The sequence below is a fragment of the Euphorbia lathyris genome, chromosome 2 (assembly GCF_963576675.1).
Source record: "Euphorbia lathyris chromosome 2, ddEupLath1.1, whole genome shotgun sequence".
Classification (NCBI taxonomy): domain Eukaryota; kingdom Viridiplantae; phylum Streptophyta; class Magnoliopsida; order Malpighiales; family Euphorbiaceae; genus Euphorbia; species Euphorbia lathyris.
Window position 1 is genome coordinate 89,896,754 of NC_088911.1, and position 18,838 is coordinate 89,915,591.

An 18,838-nucleotide genomic window follows, 5' to 3' on the forward strand; every position below is an offset into this window, starting at 1 on the left:
GGTGTCACTTCATTATTTTTTACTGATAAAAAATATAATATAATATATAAAATATTAATTTTAATTATATTATTATATTTATCTATAAAAAGATTATTTAAATTAAATGTGAAAATAAAATAATAATATTTAATTTATATAGCACCTTTAAATCATTAATTATAATTATTAAATTATATTTTTGTTAATATTTATATATTAAGATGAATCTGTGCATCGCAAGGGTCAAAAACTAGTTCTTTATTAATTTTCTTATCATTAATGCATCGCAAAAGGTATTTTTTTTTTTTTTTTTTTTTTTTTGGAAAGCTGAAAGGCAATATTAGTATGTACATAATGTGAAAGAATTTAAACTTGTTTCTATATTTTGTTAATACAAAACAAAACACATTATAAAACATTAAACATAAAACAAATAAACAGTGCAGTGCTGTATACAATTATTTTGTTGATTCCAAATATAATATATGAGAGTATTAAATAAGATCCATCCCTAAGGTTGATTAGTGTATATTTCAGGTGGAATAGCATATAGTGGATCCATCCCTCGAGTCTCGCATATCATAATCTTTAGCTGAAATCTTCTCCAGTACGCCTGCATACTTTTCCATATTTTCTTCACCATTGCCACTGCCCACAACCATCATTTTTTACCACTATTTAGTATTAACTTAACCTTTCTCAATTAATCAAACTTAATTACAAAAATAGTACTGTACTATCTTATTGATACCTAAAACAAAAATATTTTCTATAATGTTTTTTATTCCATATAAATAGCTTAATTTTATTTATGAGATTACATGGTAAGGCCATGGGCTAGGATAAGGACCAAACACCTTAAGGCCTCATAAGCTAATGCCAAAGACATGGGCCCTGAAAGCCCCTTAAATAATTGACATTAAAAGCCCATTTTAATAATATAGAGCATAACAACATCTCATCTCATCTTTATAAAGTTGTTTTTTATGATTTAGTTGCTTTTGTCGGACAACACTATATCACCATGTGCCCAACTCGGTGATTTTCACCTGGTCAGTCACCATTAGATCTATAAAGTATGAATCTAAACGTTATGATTCTTTTAATCTCCACCACATAATTTTAATAAGCTTAAATCTAATAGTGACTGACCAAATTTACTTGACCAGGTAAAAATTATTGTGCCCAACCATGCATCTTTTTAATTCACAAAAAATGATTTACTTCATTCTACAACCAACAAACTATAAATATCAAAGCTCACTAATTATATTTGGACAATCATTTTATTTTCATTAATTATATGATGATTTCTGAGTATTCTAAGGAGTTGAAGAGAAAACTAAGTAAGAGAAAAAATATGAAAGTAAAAAAAAAGATTACATATAATTCTAAGTCAATTCATGTTTTAAAAGCATTTAAACACAGGTATGCAGTTTGTGCAATTCACAAACTCAAAATATCAAAAATTATATTTGTGATTATCTACTTGAAAAGAAAGCCGTTTGGAGCAAGTCCAATGACTAATTTTCTAAATTATTATATATATAAAGTCTCAATTTTTAAATTAACCAAATCATAAATTTATTTTAATAGGACAAATTAACTTACAGATCCTTTAACTACAAACTACCCAAACCATATCCTAATTTTAATTTTTTTTGGAAGGAACCCTAATTTTAATATGTAAATATATAAATTATATATAAAAAAAATCCATGAAAAATTTCATACATACGTATTTCAACAGTGGTGAAACAAAATGCTTTGTTAGACATGATATAAATTACTAGTTCTACAAATAAACTTGTAAATTTGATAACTATGAACAAACATACAGAAAGCCCAAGGATTTATATTTTGATTTTAAAAAGCAAGACATACCTGAATCCATTATATGTTTTGAAGAATGGAATACTTATGGTGTAATGTTTTTCTGTCTTAGCCTAATATTTTATGGGAGCTTCTTTCAATTTCAATTTGAATTTCAATGTAGGAAGAGAGAAAACATGAGTGTTGTATATAATATACTACTCTCTGTCATATCAATAATGAGATAACCAATTACAATTTGGCACAACTTTTTCGTTCTATATTATTGAGATCAATGTCTACACTGCAGAGGCCCATAAAAGTCCAATACACTGTATAAAGTGTATTTAGCTCAAATAACAACATGCACCAATAAATTATCGATACCAATTGCTGTATTTTTATACTTTTGTGGTTTATACTTGTATTATTTCATATTTTTCTCATTATTAATTACTCTCTCTATTTTCTTTGACAACCCTGTTTGGTAAAGAGCGTTTTGGAATAAAAAGAGCGGTTTTGACCAACTTTAGAGGTTTGACCACTGAAACCGCTAATTGGAGCGTTTGGTGGAGAGAGGTTTGGAAGAGAGTTTTAGGATGAAAACGCTAATTTAGAAAAAGCTTAAGAGCTTTTTCAATTAGAGTTTTGCAATATTAAAATTAATGGACTTCTTTAACCCTAATAGATAGACTCCCTCTTCTCCTGCGCCAAAATTAATTCCCTTATTCGTCTTTTTGCACAAACCGCTATTATCAATCAGCTAATTTTTACCAAACAGATCTACACAAACACCTAATCAAATCAGCTAACAGCTAACAGCTAATGTAATCAGCTAACAACTAATTCCCAAACAGGGCCAATGTACCAATGTTTTCCCTAGTTTTTTTTTTATGTAACTATAAAATAAGGAAGGTGTTGGCTGCCTATCATAAATATTATGTCTAAGTTAGTATCTCCCTTAAAAATAGTTGAAGGAATCCAGACCTCGGTTTTGAACACATCTGGTTGATTTCCTTAACTTTCTATTTATAGGTTTTTACACTTTATATGTGATTTTAGGATATCATCTTTCTATTAAAATTTTCTGTGTATACTAGGATTCCAGCCCGAGATCTCTAAATTAAGCAACTTGAGGCTCTTAACCACTCAAGCCACCCTTAATTGGTAAACAACTTTAATTCTTGAACTTTTTGGTTTTGAGGTCATTTATATGTTGTTTAGTTAAGCGACAACATATGATTATATTTGTGAGAGAAAACTTTGCAAATGACGATTTGAAATTTTAAAAAATGTGCTACCATAGCAATTATGGTTCCAAATAAATTTAATTCTTAGATTTTTTCATTTTGAGGTCACCAATATTTATTTTGAAGTCGTTTATTTTTATAAGTGACCATAATGTTAGTAAAAGTAAAGTTAAGTGACATTTATATTAATAAATACAAAATTGAATGATTTCATGTTAAATTTTGCATTAGTATAATTTACTCATAAATTTAACTTATATGACATTATTTAACTTTTTCAAAAATAAAATTGTCACGTCCGTGTCTAAATTTCTAGAATTTATACCTTGATAGTAATATATATTATAATTATTGGGTATGTGATGATTCGTGAAACCAACTGAGCTGAATCATAAGTACGGGCCCATCCCAAACTTAAGCCCACGGTTCAAGATTAAATGGGCTCCTAATAAGGGAAAGGGCTAACCACCCCGAAATCCCAACAAGGCACTAAACCACCCACTCAGAGAAACGGGACCACGTTTTGTGACTACGTGGAGGACGTGGAACAGAAAGAGTAACCGCCCTCGGCGGTTACCCAGAAAGGCTTATAAAAGAAATAAGAAAGCCAAGGGAGGGGTAAGTTCACATTTTTTCCTCAATACGATTATCAATCTACTAGAATTCCACATAAAACTGACTTGATCGTCGGAGATTTTTCCCGGAGATCCTGTCTCCGGTTTTGTTTTGCAGGTAACTACGACGAGGATCATCAAATCAAATCCGGCAAGTTATCATTGGTGCGGTGAAGGTGGACCTTTTTTACCAACATCTGGTTAAAGGTACACCAAGAACATGTCAGAGCCATCACGAACAACCGGAGTTACAACCAGATCAACTAGTATGAACTCAAGAGGTCCACGGACTGTGAGTTCGCAGCCTGCGAGTACACAGCCTGTGATACCCAGCTCGACGAATCCTTCAGGACAGTTGAGTCCATTATTGGAGGTCCAAGTGCAAACTGAGATGGAGATGTCGAATAGTGAGTTTGTGCAAATGGCAGGACAGGTCTTGGCTACGAATATGAGCCAAGCGGCTGGAGATCGAATGATTAGTTTATTAACTGCAATCGCAGATCACAATACCGCTGTAGCGGCTGCCCCACAAGAACCCGTTGTCACTTTGACACAACCATCGACTATTCCTGCCGTATCTACGCTTCTGCAGTCATCTCGAGAGACGAATCGGGTGGGTCAGAGTAGTCGCATGACACCACATAGCCATCCAGACAACTACTCGCACCAAGATCCTAATATGACGGTCCATCCGACCTGGAAAACATCCCAACCGATGTCAGGAATGCAAGGAATTTTTCCGCTACAACAAACGGAGCCCTTTGTCCACAGACATTCAGAGTTGATGACATCTGGAGCGAATGTGTCTGGACGAGAGCACACTTGGAATTTTGATCCTATAACTGGACAGCGGTTAGACCCACAGCGAGAACAAGTGTCGACACAGTATGGCAGGTGGATATCACCCAGAATTCACCAGCAGCGGATGGAAGAAGTTCGGCGGGAACCCAATACTGAATTGGAAGATCAACTGCGAAGCATGATGGAGCGAATGGGGTACGCCCCTAGGGCGAGAGCAGTGGTGCAGAGTGATTCGCCTTTTGCCCCATCGTTGCGGGAATTTATTCCAGATCACAGAATAAAAGCACCGGCGATACCTAAATACTATGGGGATCCAAATTCTGACCCTGAGGCGCATGTCAGGAACTATAGAGAGTTAATGGATGTTGCAGGAGCAAGCGAAAGCATAATTTGTCGATTGTTCTCGACCACTTTGGGTGGAGCAGCATCCGATTGGTTCCGATCTCTACCAACCGAATCCATTCACAACTGGACTCAGTACAGTCGTGATTTCTGTGCAAAGTTCGTGGGCTGTAAAGCGGCAGATGTGACGGATAGGCAGCTGAAAGAGATCAAACAGAGAAATTATAATTCCCTAAGGGAATTTGTTGTAGCATTCAATGATATTCTGGTGCGGTTGCAGAACCCAGATATCGTGAGCATTCGCAACATAATGGCGGATGGAACCACAGATTGGAGCATGCGGGAGGAAATCATCCGCAACAAGCCACGCACAGTGGCCGAACTCATGAAGATAGCAAAGGAATTCATGGAAGTGGATGATGTTAACAGGGAACATAGAGCTCAGACCCGGCGAGAAAGAGATGCGGCTAGATCCACTTCGGACAATCGGCGCCATCAAAATCAAACCCAATCTAAGGGTAATTTTGTTCGGAAAGGTGATCGCTCCTTTCAAGGGGGGGATATCAAACACCATTGAACACGACTCGCCATGAGGTGTTACTTTAGATTGAAAAAAAACCCCTGAAGAAGGATGTGCAGTTTCCTGAGGCGAAAGGTCGAACCAGTTTGGGGAGATATCCTAACAAATACTGCAGGTTCCACAGATTGAACGGCCATGACACGAATGATTGCTACGAATTGAAGAGGGAGATTGAAAAGCTGATTGAGAGAGGAAAACTGAGTCAATTCGTTAGAAAAGAAACGATTGATGAAAAAGCAACACTCCCACGTGAGATAGAAGCAAGACCAGAAAAGAAGCAGAAAAAAGGAGTGATTAACGTAATAGCAGGCGGGATCTATGAGCCTCCAACGAAAAGGGCTCGCCGTGAACAGCGAAAAAGCAACACGAGTAGGGGGGATGCCCTCAATTATTCATTTGCGCGAAACACGGAGCCGCATGCGGATGCGTTGGTGATTACGGTGGCCATTGAAGGATGGGACGTCAAGCGGGTCCTTATTGATACAGGCAGTTCTTGCAATGTTATTACTCGAACTGCATTCAACCAGTTGGGAATTAACGACGAGCGAGTAGAACATACGTTCATGGATGTAACTGGTTTTGGAGGTCAATCATCTCAAACAAGTGGACAGGTGGTGTTGGAGACAGAAATGGGCGATAAGAATCTAAAATGGAGAGGTGATCTAGAATTCGTAATTGTTGATCTCCCATTGGCCTATAATATAATTCTGGGGCGTCCGTTCCTATCGGAAATGGAGTCGCTCATTTCAATGAAGCATTTGACATTGCATTTGCCAACACACCAAGGGCGAGTCATTGTTGAGGGTGATCAACTTATATCTCAACAAGCTTATACATTGTCACTTAAAACAAAGCCAGATGAAGAAGATAAAGTTGATGAGAAGTTGCCGGTTGAAGCGTTAGGAGAAACAGAACTATTCGCCATTTCAAATGACAAGAAAGTAAGGATAGCGACAGGACTTCCAGAGGAAACGAAGAAAGCCATTACCGAGGTGTTGATCCAATGTGAGTCGGCATTCGCCGCTCCAGATGAAGTGCTGAAGGGGATAAGTCCAGAAATAGCAACACATCGTTTGAATGTGGACAAGAGTGCAACCCCAGTGCGACAGAAAAAGAGAGGACATGCTCCAGAGCGGCAGAAGGCGATTGAAAAAGCAGTGGCGGATTTGCTAAAATCATATGCAATTCGAGAGGTCACTTATCCGGAATGGCTAGCCAATGTGGTGCTAGTCAAAAAGCCGAATGGAACGTACAGAATGTGCGTAGACTTCAAAGATTTGAATAAAGCTTGTCCGAATGATATGTATCCGCTACCTAACATTGATATATTGGTAGATGGGACTGCGGGATTTGAAGCTTTATCATTCACCGATGTGAAATCCAGTTACCACCAAATACCAATGGAGAAGGCGGATGAGATCAAGACGTCATTCATAACTCATCAGGCAACTTATTGATTTAAGGTGATGCCCTTTGGACTGAAAAATGCGGGAGCAACCTATCAACGGATGATGAACAAAATATTTTCAGACAAATCAGGCGAGAACTTCTCGATCTATGTAGATGACATGATCATTAAAAGCAAGAAGATGCAAGACCACCCGCAGGATATTAAAGAAATCCTGGAAGTGCTGATCAAATATGGCCTCAAATTGAACCCGGAGAAATGCACGTTTGGAGCGAGAGCAGGGAAGTTCCTGGGTTTCATTGTTAGTGGCAAAGGAGTTGAGGCGAATCCTGAGAAGGTTAAAGCAGTGATGGAGATGAAGACTCCAAGGAACATAAGAGAAGTACAAAAACTCAATGGGCGGTTGGTGGCATTAGGGCGGTTCATATCATGCTCGGCTAGAAGATGTCTACCTTTCTACAATGCCATCAAAAAATCTAAGTCCTTTGAGTGGACGCCGGAATGTCAAGAGGCATTCGAGGGAATAAAGCGATTACTATGTTATCCGCCCTTAATGAGCAGGCCAGAGGATGGAGAAGATTTATTTCTTTATTGGCCAAAGGTGGTAGAAGATTCCCAAAAAATGGTAGCGGAATGTCACAGCTGTCAAATCCATGCTAATGAAAAGCATGTCCCAAGAGCCGAACAAGTAACTATAATGATGGCGTGGCCATTCGCAACATGGGGGATTGATATAGTGGGGCCATTCCCAGAAGCAACAAGGAAGAGGAAGTACTTGGTAGTCGCAGTTGACCACTTCAGCAAATGGGTAGAAGCAGAGGCAGTAACCACTCAAACACCTGAGCGAATGATCGAGTTCTTACGAGAGAACATTATCATGCGGTTTGGAATCCCACAAACGCTTATAACCGACAATGGTACCCAGTTCAACTGTGTCAAATTCAAAGCATATTGCGAAAGCATGGGGATCAAGAATCATTTTTCCTCCGTAAATCATCCCCAATCGAATGGTATGACAGAGGTTACCAACAGGGCCATGATTCAGGGAATCAAGGAGCGACTAGGGGATAAGAAAACAGGTTGGGCGGATGAGATACCTCATATGTTATGGGCATACAGAACTTATGTAAAGGCAGCAACAGGCGAAACACCTTTCTCGCTGGTTTATGGAGCCGAAGCAGTCCTACCTGTTGAAATCAATTCGCCTACAGATCGGGTAATTTATTACTGCAACACCCAAAATCCTATTAACATTAGAGATGCATTGGATTCTGTTGAAGAACGAAGAGAAAAAGCTTACATGCGAATGACAGTATATCGCAATAGAATCAAGAAGTATCATGACAGAAGGGTGCGAAAGGTGATAATCAATGAGAGCGACTTGGTCTTGAAAAAAGCAGATAAAATACAGTCCAGAGAAGGCAAAGGCAAATTAGGCGTCAACTGGATTGGACCTTACAGGGTATCCAAGAAGTTGGGACCATCAACTTTTGAAATAGAAGAAATAAGCGGCAAAAAGCTCCCGCGCACCTGGAATCTAGAGAATCTACGCCTATATAAACAGGCCAAGTAGTTCAGGGAAATGACGAGTACTCTTTTTCCTTTTATGAGTTTTTTCCCACTGGGTTTTCTGATAAAAGGTTTTAATGAGGCTTGGATCCCACACAGTTTATGTATCCATGTAATGAAAAGTCTTTTTTTCTTCAATAGCAAAATAAAGACATTACAACGGTTACAATTATTCAATATGTTACAATTGAATGCAGGTCCTTTTGAAACTGATAAACTTAAACACATAAATGTGTTGTCTACAACAGAAAGGCGGATGCATTATGCATCATTCGCAAAACCCTATGGTTAATCTTAAACACATAAATGTGTTGCCTACAAAAGAAAGGCGGATGCATGATTACACATCATTCGCAAAACCTTATGGTTAATCTTATGATTATTTGAAAGAAAAATTATAAGGCATAAAATTAAGCGAATAAACGAGTACTCAAAAATTGCAAAAAGGGTCTGGCCACCCTAATAAAAATAAAACTAACTACGAAAAATTACAAGTATGAAGTCGGCAAAAGGCAAGGGTCGCATACGAAAATAACCGGCATTAAGGCAACGAAGAATAAAACAGCAATTGCACATATATGAAAAGCGGCAGGTGAAGAAAGCAAAGTCGCTCGATTAATATATATACTGGCAGTTTGTTACATACAACAGTTCAGATATAAATAAAATTATACTACAGTTTCTTCTCCTTCGCCTCTATTGCCCCCTTCGCCTTCAGCGGCTCCTTCATCTTCTCCAGTGGGGTGATCTGCTTCAAGCGAATCCCCAACAATCAGATCAGTAACCGCATCAGAGCGAGGTACCTCTTGTTCAACGGGAGAAACATCTTGTGGTGCCCCTTCTTCTACATTCTGATTTGGGATCTCACGGCTAATTGGAGAGTCATGAAAACTCTGCCAATCTAGGAGAAGTACCTCGTCCATATCGGCATCCTCGGCCTCCAACTTGTCCCATTTTTCAGCTAAATCCTTTTCAGGAATGGGAACCTTGGGGCGATTAAGTACGCGATCTGGATGCCCATGCTCATAAGCCGCATGAATCCGCTCTCCATACCAATAGATGCGAGCACCATCTTCAGCTGTGATCTCCTCGGCCCTCCTCTTTTGCATCTCCAAAGCTTCCTTGGACGAATTCAGATCATCAATGGCCTTCTAAAGCTCATCGGACTTAGCCTGGAGGGATTTGAGAGCTTCCTCCTTCTCGCTGATGGCCTTTTGACAAGCACCTTCAAGGATCTTTACTTTGCCTTGGACATCATCAAAAAGCGACTTCTGAGTCGCCAATTCAGTGCCAAGGCTTTCCAGCTCTCTAGCTCGTTCAACATCCCTGCAGAGGGCACCCTCCGCGAAATTGATAATCTGCATATAGGACGATACGTGAATAAAAAGAGCGAATGGAGACATGCATTTGAGGGATGGAACATGAGTAGAAAGCAATATACCTCTATAGCACGCTTCTTAATCCCCTCCATGGCAGTTGGAAGCGGCACTTGTTCGCGCACGCGAGAAGCAGAGGGGAGTCGCCCAAGGACATTGCATATGGAAGAAACAATGTCCTTACAGGAAAAGCTCACGGCTTTACCAAAGGTCCTAGTCCACCACCCGCTAATATCAGGAATTGGCTGCGAATACGTAAGGAGAGGGATCAGGAGAACAAAAAATAACTGATAAAGGAAAATAAACAACACAAAAAGAGTGAGTAAATCATGATACCTCGTGAAATGGAGTGCTGCCCTTTTCTTTGGATGGGGTGGATATGGGTGTACCACCAACAGTCAAGGATACAGAGGTATTTTTTTTTCCTGGGGCGAGAAGACTCCGTATCCGCATTACTCTTCCGCTTCCTATTTAAGGGAAGATCCTCAGAAGCAGAAGCAGGGCCTTGTGAAACGGAAGCAATTGTGGGGGAAGCCGCCTCAACAGAGGGAGTCGCCCCCACAGGAGAATTCGCCCCTGCAACAGAAGTTGTTCCCGCCGATCGCCTCTTCCTCCTCGCCAAGGCTTTCGCTTCCCGATCTGCAGCGAGTTGGGATAAAGGGTCACCCCTGCAAAGGGTTAAGAGAAATCATCAACTAGGAAATAAGCTAATAATACCTTGTACGAAAACGCGATAAGGGATATAAACAACGCGATCTTCCTCGCGGTAGGCAATCGCTACTCGGATCCTTAGCATATGGAATGCCCGATCATATGTCCATACAAAAGGAGGAGTACTCTTCAAGAATTTTACAATAGCGGATTCTTCCTTGCTTGGATAACCAAAGTTCAAACTCTTTACATTAGGTCGGCCCCAGCAACGAAGAAAGTTCGGATTCCCTTCATGGAACTTGATGAAGAAATAAGACTTGTCCCACTCGCGGATTTTGTTCGACTTCTCATCAAAGCCGTAGTAACCGCTCTGTCGGATGAAAGTAAAATACTCCCCCGAACTTTTGAAATGATGAAGCTTGGAGAAAATTTTGAGCGAGAAGGGAACCTCCAGACAATCCGCCAAAAACTTGTCCAGAGTCAAGTCGGCCCATCCATTGGGGTGCAGTTGCCCGGGTGCGATTCCATAACCTCCAAGGATGGAAGCAATCTCATCTGCCAGCGGATACGTGAAACCGTAGATAATTTGAGCGAAAAAATGGTAAAATACCCCTTCGGGAAGTCGCCGGGTCCTCTATTTTCCCCGGGAATGCTTGTTTCCAGGCCTTGAAGCCAAGGATACTGCTCCCGCAAGTCGTCAATCGTCTCGCGGCAAACTAGGCTTCCTGACCTATCCTTCTTCGGTAATAAACGGGGAGTGGGGACAGGTGGTGGAATCAACTTCTTGGGGTCGAAACCTAGGCCCTCATCAGTCGTATTCGCCAGATGGAGAAAATCGACAGGATAAGAATTAGACCTAGGAGAGCTAGTTGAAGCTTCATCAACCATCTCATCAACCTCGTGAGACACCTCGCGATCGTAATTTTCGTCGAAGGGTGTGAAATCAAGTTCAGGGTTCGACATATCGGTGAAGGAAACGAACAGAAATAAAAGAAAAAATGGTTGAACGAGTTACGAGTTACAGAAAGGGAAACTTACATGTGAGAAAGAATGCAGAGAAGAACGAACGTAAAAGGGTTGATGCCGGAGAGGAAATGACAGAAAACGAACGAACTACTTTCGAATTTTGAATACCCAAATGAAGATGGAGAGTTGTCTATGACATATGAAAAGACCCTAAAGGGCTCTTGCTAAACTAGAGGGGAGGCATGTGATGATTCGTGAAACCAACTGAGCTGAATCATAAGTACGGGCCCATCCCAAACTTAAGCCCACGGTTCAAGATTAAATGGGCTCCTAATAAGGGAAAGGGCTAACCACCCCGAAATCCCAACAAGGCACTAAACCACCCACTCAGAGAAACGGGACCACGTTTTGTGACTACGTGGAGGACGTGGAACAGAAAGAGTAACCGCCCTCGGCGGTTACCCAGAAAGGCTTATAAAAGAAATAAGAAAGCCAAGGGAGGGGTAAGTTCACATTTTTTCCTCAATACGATTATCAATCTACTAGAATTCCACATAAAACTGACTTGATCGTCGGAGAGTTTTCCCGGAGATCCTGTCTCCGGTTTTGTTTTGCAGGTAACTACGACGAGGATCATCAAATCAAATCCGGCAAGTTATCAGTATGTGATATTAATTTGGTGCTATAGGAAAAGTTTTGAGTTAATTTGATAGGTTTATGAATAAATTAAAAGTTTAGGGTAAGTTTTAAAAGATTATAGAAAGATGGAGGATCAAACCTGTTATTTACCAAATTTGGATAAATATTCCCAAAGTTACGGGTTATTCGAGAATCATCATCTTTTTTGTTCTTTTCTTTTCTTTTTCTTTCGTCTTTATCAGTTCTTCGTCGCTCTTCAACCGTTTCTCCACTGTTTCTTTGATTTACGGAGATTCGACCGTCCGAATCATTCGAAATTGGAACCATAGCATCCTTATGTATAGATCTAAGTTCTAACCGAAGAGTTTTTGAGTTTCGGAAACGTTTGGAGGGAAAACGTCTTAGACAGAATTTAGAGAAGAATCGATCGGGTCAATTAGTGACCAAGGTAAGTAACTATCAACTATATTTTGAGGTTTATGTATATTGATATATATCTAATCAAAGAAGTTTCAGAAATTGATATTTTAAGGCTATGCAGGAATTTTATAAAATTGGGATTTTTCACGATTTTGCTTTTTATTGTGAAATTATGGTTCAAATGAAGCTATTGACTATGCTTCTATGTGAATTTCAGATTTTACTTGATTATGTTGAATTAAGGCTTGATTTGATTGATTTACATATATACATATATGTTTTTGGTTTCAATATATATCTATATTGAACAAAATGAATTTGATGATTTCTTACGAATTGTTTTTGGATTGAGAAATCTGTTGCGGTTATTGTTGTTATTATTTTGGATTGAAGTCCAAATATGATTTTTATGATACAAAATGGCTAATTGAAGACAAATGATTTATGGTTATGAAATAGTTTGGAATTTGATTGTGAAAGAAAATTTGAATACGTTATGATTTTATGATTTTATATCCATCGAGAGTTATCCGGATCGGTGGTTTTATATTTGAAGACCATGTTCAGTGAGGGACATGGCATGTGTACACAGTCTGAAGACCTATTGGGTATGGCAGCGAAGTGTTGGGTAAGACCATATGGGATAGGCAATGTTAAGAGACGTCTCGACTATATATGTAGTTATGGATTGATACTTAAGGGGAGAAACTCGAGGATGGATACAATGTTTTAAGTTCATTTGGATTATGTTTTCGGTTATGATTTATTTTGATATAAGGTTTTACGTTTGATTGAATACAAGTTGGTTTGATAAAACATTTATTTGATTATGAATTGGTTTGATGAAACGTTTATTTGTTTTGATTCGTTTTTATAAGATGCATTATATATATAAAGTTATATGAACTTAAGTTTTGAGTATATTTTATAAGGTTTTGATTAAATCCCCAGCTATGTTAAATAAAGTTGGTTTTTTATAGCTGATAGTTTCTTACTGAGATTTTTGTCTCACGTTTTTAAATGTTTTAATGTTTTTAGGTGAGAAAGTACAGGATATAGAGAAGGTTACCGACCGTTTAGGCGAGGTTTGGAAGTTGGCTGCTTATTATTAGAATTATGGTTAGAACTTTGATATTTCAATTGGAATCTAATGGAGTTGGTACATATACGTTGAGGTCCTCGAATGACTAATTTGTAGGAATATGAATTATTTTAGAATATATATTGAAGAGGAAGGCCAAAATAAATAAATAAATATGATATTATGATATTGTGATAAATTAGAGACTCCTAAGTATTGATTATGATCTTTTTATTTCACGCCCGATGCCGATTGAGACTGTCTAGAGTCGGGTGTGACAAAAATAACCATAGTTTGCACATACTTTAACGTGGATAAGTAAAATATAATATTATTGCCTAATAATGTATATCATGTGTAACGCAGTCTTTCAATATTATTTTCACTAAATTAATAATTTATTATGATTCTATGAAAAATAAAAATTATTATGATGTATACTTTATTGTTATTGCTTAATAATTTAAGTTTTAATTTTGAATTATTTTACATAATTATTGTGGATGAGTATGCTTTAATATTATTACCTAATTATTTATGTCAAGTAGTAAAATGATTCAATTGATTGATTGTGACGTTATAGAAAAGTAAAAAAATAATGCATATAGTTTGCTTTATTTACAGATATAGATTTAATGTTTAAAAGTTTATAAATCAATACCAAAAACACACCAAAATCCAACAAAACTAAAATCCTGTAAAAAATGATCAAAATGCACGTAAAAATATAAAAAATGATATTTACTAAAAAATACAAACCAATATATTAAAAGATAAAGTCTCATAGTAATTTTTGGAGATTAACAGTACGAATAAATTTTATATGAAAAATTTGAATAAATTAATTTGATCGGTTATTTGTAATTATATTAATAATATAGTAAATATTTTAAATATAACTCATATGTTTAAAAAATTTAATGTAATCAAGTTAATTGTTGTAATTTTGATAGGTTATTCGTATTCTTTATTATAAATAGATAAAATTGATAAGTAAGGGTAAATTTTATCATTTTATATGTGATTAGTAAATTTACAGTTGACATGCCATTTCCAATGCTAACGAGTTTTCCTGCTTTACTATTCCTATTTGGCTATTAGCCGCTGTTTGTAAGGATCATTTCATATCTTCTTTAATATAATCCGGGTACTTGTTTCAAAAAAAAAAAATTTACAGTTATCCAAAAACAATGAAAAATTTGAATTTTTTTTTTTTTTTCCTCAAAGCAATTAGGCCACAAGATTTGTTTTTTTGTTTTTTTGTGACAAGCCCAGGCTCTCTTTCCAGATATCCCAAGTTGGATAAAAGTTGACCCATTGAAAAGACCCGGCCCATGTTTTCTGCCCTCGTTTTTGTTCAAAGTCGAGCCCAAAAAAAGCTTTGTTATGTAGGTCAAGTTGTTTGGACACATGTTACGTTTTGAAGCTGCAAGTTTTAAAATTCTTAGGCACAAGGTCAATTTTCAAAATTCAAATTAGGATTTTTTTTTTCTTTTCTTTTTATGCTGATAATTTTCAGATATACATTAAAAATCAATTTTAATAAGTCTGAATGAAATAAAAATTATATAAGTATTTGTTCCAAAATTCTCTCTATTTGACTTGTATATATAGAGATTCTAATTAACGCCATCAACACAAATGTATTATCCCTTATGATTTAAGTCACCAAAATTTATTTTTCTAAGGTTAAGATGGAAAAATAATTTAAAAAATAATAAAAAAAAAGTATAGAAGCCGGCGTCTTCTTTAAAGGGTAAGATTGTTCAAAACCCAAAGTTTTAATGAACCATAATTTGATTACGGTTCAAACAAACAAGCCTAAAGAAATCACAATCAAATTAAAAATAAAGTGATAGGAGAAAAAGACAAATGATAACATTTGAATTAAATTAAGATAAGATTAGGCTTGCTTTAATGTGATTTTAAGGGAATTGAATTGAATTGAATATGCCTTTATTTATTTCCAAACTAAATGGTTGAACAAGATATTAATATTTGTCTTTATATACAAAAATGGAAACTGGGTGAAAGCAACATTATAATGGTTATCATATCATAAATTCTAATTTCAGGTAAAGCAAAAAAATAAGACTAACACCTTCTTGTTTGTCTTAGTTAATCCCTAACCCATTGAGTCATCAATCACCATTAATATTTTGCTTTGTTCATATGTATCTTTCCTATCTGATAATGATATATTCTATATTTTCTTATCATTTTTTTTTTTTTTAATTTGATGTTGCCTTCACATGGGATTTATTTATTTATTTTCCATTCGGACTAATTAAATTTTAATTACAACAAGACGAGACAATATGCTTTGAAATTAATTAAAATGGTTTCATATATATTTATCTAGTCTTAATTAATTAATTAATTGAGTTTGGAATTAGCTGCCTTCAATTCCATAATACATTTGATTTTCTTTCCAAATGAAAAGTTTTGGGATGCTAACTAAAATGTGCTTTTAATGATTACTAGAGAGGTACTGAAATTGGCAAGGATTAACATGAATCAATATTAAACAAGATGTAACAGTGCTTTTATATGTGTGATACTTCTCCTAGCAGCCTTTTGTTTTTATATTAATGTCTTTATTAATTAATCAAGAGTTCTCCCACTTATTTTGTTTTTCTCCCAAGAATTAGAGATACCAAAATTTATATTTGTTATACATGAAGATCACCACCAATGGAAGATCATATATATACTCAAAATTCTTTTTCATGTTTGAATAGGTTGATTATCAAGTTTTATAGAAAAAATATCATGATATATATATTGTTTTTTTTGTTTGATCCAAAAGCTTAAGGGTCTATTTGGTTCAGCTGTTAGCTAATAGTTGTTGCAGTTGCTGTTAACTGTTTGCAGTTGCAGTAAGCTGTTAGTTGTTTGTTATTAGTTGTTTAATTACTAGTGTTTGGTAAAATTATATTGAATTGTTGCTGTTCGTATTTAAAATGTCTAATGTGGATATGTTTTAAATTAATCAACGATGAAATTATAAAAGAAAAAATGTGAAAAAATACCTATAACGTTTACAACTAGGAATAATTTTGCTCTTAATGTGTAAAATGGTGCAATTTTACTCATAACGCTGGCAGCTAAAAGCAATTTTACCCCTAACATTTGTAGGTTGAGTCGATTTCAGATATTATTAGAAAACATAGATATTTTATTTCTTATTATACACCAATTGCACATTCTAGTAGTTCTAAAAAGAGATTTCATATTTTTTTTTTGTGATTTAATAATAAAATTGAAAATTAATATTTATAAATTCGATGAAAATTGGAAAATTTTTTTCCAACTCGTATAAAAGACAATATATTTTTTTATTTTCTTAAAAAAAAATTCACGTCTAATCATATGTTTGTGATATGCTTCTAATGATGATAAAATAGTGCACATGTGAAGTGTAGATGATAATATTCATAACCCAAGAAGAAGTTTGATAAATTATTTTTCAAATTGACCCAACTTGTCAATGTTATGGGTAAAATTGCTTTTGGCTGCCATAATTAGGGGTATAATATTGTACCATTTTAGATGTTAAGGGTAAAATTGCTTCTAGCTATAAATGTTGGGGGTATTTTTGCACCTTATCATATTATAAAATAAAAAATGTGTTACACAAATTAATAAAAATAATCTATATAAAAAATAAAAAATTTATTGAAAGCAACAAAACCTTGTTCTTCCGGTAATTATGTTGTAGAAATATAAATAATGTCAAAGTTCGAATAAGAAGGATAATTATGTCAATAACAACTAACTACAAATAGTTGTTTATGAAAAGCTCCAAAATGCTGCAGTTCCCAGAAAAAATGCTAAACGTTGCGGTTATATAAACCTAACCAAACGCTATATTTCCCGCGGTTTGGAATGAAACGTTAAACGCTTATCCGAAAAGCTGAAATAAACACCCTCTAAATGATGAGACCATCAAATATTTGAGAAAGTGCGATTTAGATGTGTCGAACAATTCAGGGGTCATCGTAATACAATGGAACGATATTAGAGGCTAGAAACGCACAAAAGGAGCATTTCAGGGGCCGGGTCATCAACCAATGGCTGGGGTCGGCGACTCAAACCTTCTAATATTTGGGAAAAATTGTTGCAGGACGCCAACCTGCATGGATGTTGGGCGTTCACACGCCTAGTCTCGGCTGTTTCATTGAGGCTCTTTGTTTGAGAGCCTATTTCCAAATATGTGGAGCCCACTCTTGATGCCTTCCATTTAATTACCAATTAACCATTTATGTATTTAAAAGTGGATTAAACCCTTGAATGGTATTAATTTTTTTTAAAAAAAATCTTAATTTATTTCTTTAGAAGGAATTGTTTTTAACCTCACTTAAAAAACAGTCCCATTATATCACTTTATCCACCTTACACTTTATCCATCTTAATGGGTGGAAAAAGTATTTTATTTTACCTAATTACGACGCCAACAATACCATAATGAGGCAAAAGCAAGAATCCTTTCAGGTATCAACTCTCCTCCTTTTTAAAAGAGAGGAGGAGGTAATAATATATATATATATATATATTATATATAAATTTGATATTTTATATTTTTTAGTATACCTGCTTGGTATGTAATATCCGTTTATTTTTAGAATTATTCATTCCGTCCAATTATTCTAATGGGTAAAATTATGAAATTGACATTACTCGTTTATTTTTTGAATTACCCATCCCGTTCAAACCTACAGGATAAGAGTATGAAATTCACATTATCCGCATGCAGGGGTGGCTCCAGTATTTTAGAGATCCTACACCGCTTTTATATTCTATTTTTTACTGTGTTATTAATGCACTAAATATATTTTTTTTGTTAGTAATGCACTAACTATTTAACCTATACATTTCACGTCGTATGGATGTTTCCTGCATCAAAAAGTTTCGTGAGACAATTCTGCCAGTTTTCTGCTACTACGAAAATTATTGTTTTGCCACTTATGTATTTACTGTTTTGCCATTTAGGGTTAATAACCTAAATGCCTTTTGTGTTCTCCATTCCCATTCTACCCCTATCACTCTCTATTATTTGTAACATAGCTAGGTATTTTAGCCTTTTAACTTTAATTTTGCCAGAGCTGTATAAGTCTCCCTCTTTGTAAGGATATGGAATTTATATCAATAGAAATTAATACCTTTTTCTTTATGAAGTTTTTGTTAAAGTTTCAACCTTCAACAATAGGTAATTTATGATTTCCTATGGTTTAGTCCGTAAAACCCGAGATTAACTTCTTCTAGTTTAGCTAGAGAAGAACCTTTTTTTTGTTGATTTAAGATTAAAATCAACTCGTCCGAAACCGATCTGTAACACACTTGTGAG

At 35.8% G+C, this 18,838-nt stretch overlaps 1 long non-coding RNA gene across 1 annotated transcript; it reads right to left on the reverse strand.

Moving 5' to 3' along the window:
• Positions 1–339: 339 nt before the first annotated feature.
• LOC136220679 (uncharacterized) lies at positions 340–2,085 on the reverse strand. Its single transcript, XR_010684664.1, has 2 exons — positions 1,867–2,085; positions 340–630 (listed from the first exon to the last, which is right to left on the reverse strand). It is a non-coding gene; the product is annotated as an uncharacterized lncRNA (long non-coding RNA).
• Between the last annotated feature and the right edge of the window lie 16,753 nt (positions 2,086–18,838).